Source organism: Sphaeramia orbicularis, chromosome 12, assembly GCF_902148855.1.
Source record: "Sphaeramia orbicularis chromosome 12, fSphaOr1.1, whole genome shotgun sequence".
Lineage (NCBI taxonomy): Eukaryota > Metazoa > Chordata > Actinopteri > Kurtiformes > Apogonidae > Sphaeramia > Sphaeramia orbicularis.
The window spans coordinates 74868370-74873369 of record NC_043968.1 but is presented as its reverse complement, the minus strand read 5'-3'; the positions used below and the strand labels follow the sequence as shown (position 1 = coordinate 74873369).

The 5000-nt window shown below is 30.1% G+C and overlaps 1 protein-coding gene across 1 annotated transcript in view; it reads left to right on the top strand.

The window, feature by feature from the left end:
- The window catches only part of LOC115429137 (retinal homeobox protein Rx3-like), an 11887-nt gene that overhangs the window by 5944 nt on the left and 943 nt on the right, over positions 1 to 5000 (top strand). The gene's annotated exons all lie outside the window — the stretch shown is intronic.

Below are 5000 nucleotides of genomic sequence, written 5' to 3'. Positions count from 1 at the left end.
TTAATGTTAACCCTTTCATGCATAATGGACACTACAGTGGACAGTTCTTCTCCAGCTGTTCTCTTGTATATTCATGGGTTTTGTTGTTTATTTGCATATCAGCCAACACAGTGGACGCTTATGCATTATCTCATACACTGCAATTCATACCATTATTGTAACTTTTGCTGTTCTTGATAAACCTGATCTGCACTAACATGTTTAGTTGTAAATCAATTGGTAATTTTTAGACTGTAATTAACCCTTTCATGCATGAATTATGAGATCCTTAGTTGAGATTTTTTTTTTTTTTTTTTTACTGTTTTTATTCCTCTTTAGGCATGAAAAAAATGATGCGATGATTTTTATTATTTTTTTTTTTTTATGAAGTTATTTTTCGTGGAGTTACAAAAATGTCCACTCAGCTTAACACAATGCGTTTAATTTTTGAAGCAAAGAAAACATGTATTTAAAACCCATCATCAGAAAGTGACATACTGTGTGAAAACTATGAAATAAAAAACATTTTTCATGTAGCTGATGTTTTCTCACATTTAAACATACTCTAATACAGGGGTGTCAAACTATTTTAGTTCAGGGGCCACATGCAACTAAATTTGATTGCAGTGGGCCGCAACCAGTAAAAAAACATAATAACATATAAATAATGGACAACTCCAAATTTTTGTCTTTGTTTACAGTAAAGAAAAAAAAACATTAAATTATGAAAATACTTACTTTTTATAAACTATCCAAAGAAAAAAGATGTGAATAACCTGAAAAAACTGAAATTTCTTGAGAAAAATAAGTGCAATTTTAACAATATTCTGCCTCAACGTTTTATTTCTACATGTGCATTATGGATCAGACTCTACAAAGACACTAAACACTGAGGAACAGACAGAAAATGTTAAAATTGTGCTGAATTTTCTTTAGACATTTCAGTTGTTCATATTTGTTCAGATTATTCACATTTTATGTTACAGGATAGTTTGTAAATGTAAATATTTTCATAATTTAACCCGTTCATGCACGAATTATGAGAACCTTAATCAAATTTTTTCCTGAGTGTTTTTATTCCTCTTTAGGGCATGAAAAAAAAAACAATGTGATTGAAAATTTTCTTCTGAAAAATAAATTCAAAAAATAAAATAGACAATAGAAATAATTTAAAAATTGAAAAAAAAAAAAAAATAATATATGAAAAAAAATTCTTATGAACCTATTTTCATGAAGTTGCAAAAATGTCCACTCAGCTGGACACCACATGTTTATTTTTGACGCACAGAAACATATATTTGCTGATAAATTGTGTGAAAACTATGGGAGGGCTTGTGATTCTGGGGGTTTATGCTCAGGAGAGATTCTACATAATGTTCCATTTCATGTCAAAAAAGATATGTAGTGTCTTAAAACTTTAATAAAGATATGTGTAAAAAAAACAAACAAACAAACAAAAAAAAATCCCCCGAAAGAACAACAAAAATCCATTAATATACAGAAGACCAGCTGTAGAATAGCTGTCCACTGTAGTGACCATATGCATGAAAGGGTTAATGTTATTTTTTGCACTAAAACAAGAAACAAATTTGAAGTGTAATTCAAGATTTTTTTCCTTAATTCAGCTTTTTTTTTTTTTTTTTTTGTTTTTTTGCTTAATTCAATTCAAGACTGTGGAATTTTTGACTTTGCAAAACATCCCAAGGGCCGGACTGGACCCTTTGGCGGGCCTATTTTGGCCCCCAGGCCGCATGTTTGACACCCCTGCTCTATACTAGTTATTACTTTTTTTTTTTTTATGTCAGGGATTGTACCTTTTAGGATTGCACTTTTTAATTTCATTATACAATAAGATATATTCTATTCTATTCTATTCTATTCTATTCTATTCTATTCTATTCTATTTCTATTCTATTCTATTCTATTCTATTCTATTCTATTACTCACTTCATGGAGATGATATGCAAAAAACCCCCAACTTTTTGATTAAGACAACTTTTATTAATAGTCTTATAACAATTAACAATTGATTTACACTAAAACATGTTACTGCAGATCAGGTTTATCAAGAACAACAAAGTTACAGTCATAGTGTGAATTGCAGTGTATGGGATGATGCATTAAGTGTCCACTGTGTTGGATGATATGGAACTAAAACAACAAAACCATGATTTTAACCAAGAGAAGAATAGCTGCCACTGTAGTGTCCCCTATGCATGAAAGGGTTCAACAGTTTTCTTTCAACAAATCGCTTTTTTTTTTTGCATATAATCTCCATGAAGTGATTAATAACAGTAATTAGAGTATGATAAAATGTGAGAAAACATCAGACTTAGCTGCATTAAAAATATATTTATTTCATAGTTTTCACACAGTACATCACTTCCTGTTATTGTGGTTTTAAATACATGTTTCTTTGCTTCAAAAATTAAACGCATAGTGTCCAGCTGAGTGGACATTTTTGTAACTCCATAAATAATAGGTTCATTAAAAAAAAAAAAAAAAAAAAAAAATTCAATCACATTGTTTTTTTTTTTTCATGCCTAAAGAGGAATAAAAACACTCAGGAAAAAAAAAAAAAAAAAAAATCTTGACTAAGGTTCTTATACTTCGTGCATCAAAGGCTTAAAGTATAAAAACATAAGAGAATTAAATCATTACATTAACTGACAGCTGAATTAATCTAATATGAATATAACTCACGTATAATTTACTTTATATCACAAATCAAGACTAAATCTATGAGACAGAAATCACATAAAAAACCACTTAACACTTACTATACTCAGTGGAATGGTCTTTATTTTTCATTAAAGATCTCCAAATACAAGACAAATGATCACATTATGTTTTTGGAGCTTTTAGAATAACAGTGGTTTTAGGACTTATGTTTCACTTATTTGTTTGACTTTAATTCTGAAAATAAATCAAATTAGTTTTAAAAAGTCACACTGTGTCTAAAAACATGTTAATATTGATGGAAATTAACTTCATTGATCCTATTAAAAAATCCACCTGGTTGTCCTTTAGTCCAATTAAAGTAGAAAACATAATAATAGTAGTTCTATTCTTTTACAGAACAGTACAAATATACACAGAGTCCAGGTCAGTGTATCATCTTGTGCCATCAGCTTTTTCTAATTGTTTGATGAATTGATTTTTTTTCATCTTCTTGTTCTTCTAAACTTTATTGTCTGTTTATTTCCATGCTTTAACTCAGGGCTGTCAAACTCCTTTTAGTTCAGGGGCCACATTCAGCTAAATTTGATCTGAAGTGGGCCGAACCAGTACAATAACATAACATATATATAACAATATAACATAATAATATATCAATAATGTCAACTCCGAACTTTTCTATGTTTCAGAGCGAAAAAACTAAATTTACATTATGAAAAAGTTACATCTACAAGCTATCCTTTCAAACAATGTGAAAAACATAAGCAAACTGAAAAAATAAGTGTAATTTTAACAATATTCGGCCTCGGTTTATCATTCACATGTACATTATAACTTACAAATACACAAAACATTTAATAACAGACTTGTTAAAATTGTACTTACTTCTCTTAAGACATTTCAGGTTATTCATATTTGTTCAGGTTATTCACATTTTTTGCAAAATTATACATTGTTTTAGTGTAATACATGAAAATATTTACATTTTGAAAGAGAAAAATTTGGAGTTGTCATTATTTCTATGATATTATGATCGTATTTTACTGGTCCTGCCCACTTGAGATTGAATTGGTCTGAATGTGGAACCTGAACTAAAAGGAGTGTTAAGATCTCAGTGTAATTTTTGCATTTCACTAATTCATCCCAGCCGGACTGTAGTGATGTGACGTTCACGAACGAATCAAATCTTTTTAAACGGCTCTTTGAAATGAACGATGGGGACTGAGTCTTTGTAAAGAGCCGTTCATTTTTTTTTTTTTTTTTTAAGGAGGGAGTGTCTGATTGCCTGACAAATTTACCAACATACTGTTCTTGTTCTGAGAATTGAACTACAGTTCAGGTATTTAAGTAAATACAGTGATTAATCACTGTTGTGTTTTGTGCAATTTTTTCCCGTATGTTTACACACATTTATTGTTCTTGTTTTGAGGAGAATAAAATGTTATTTCATAGGAAAATGTTTTATTTTCTTCTTCATTTTTAGGCTACAGACTATCCACATAATGTACCGTGATGTTTTTTGGTCAATTCCAGCATTTGCCTAATGTCACCTCTCATGTCATGTATTTAGCCCACACATTTGAACTAACTATTCTTTTTTATAATAAGCATATTTACTGCCAGTCTTTTGAACGGCTCTTTTCAGTGAATGGCTCCTGATTGAACGGCTCCCTTCAAAGAGCCAAGAGTCCCATCACTAATAGTTATTCAACCTAATATGTTAAAAATGAAAATTAGCTCAATGTCATTTGTAGTGATGTGACATTCACAAACGAATCGAATCTTTTGAAGGCTCTTTTGAAATGAACGATGGGAACCGAGTCTTTGTAAAGAGCCGTTCATTTTTTTTTTTTTTTTTTTTTTTTTTTTTTAAGGAGGGAGTGTCTGATTGCCTGTCAATTTACCAACATACTGTTCTTGTTCTGAGAATTGCACGACAGCTCAGGTATTTAAGTAAATACAGTGATTAATCACCGTTGTGTTTTTGCATTTTTTTCTGTATGTTTACACACATTTATTCTTCTTGTTTTGAGGAGAATAAATGTTATTTCATGAGAAAATGTTTTATTTTCTTCTTTTTTAGGCTACAGACTAGTCCACATAATGTACCGGTGATGTTTTTGGTCCAATTCCAGCATTTGCCTAATGTCACCTCTCTCATGTCATGTATTTAGCCCACACATTTGAACTAACTATTCTTTTTTACTGTAAGATAATTTTACTACCGCACCAATTAAACACCTTTAAAATGTAATGTCAATCATCACATGTAGCCTATTCAGTCATTAAAACATTGGTGTTTCAAAATAATGCAAAAAACATAAAAGCCATCGTCTTTTGAA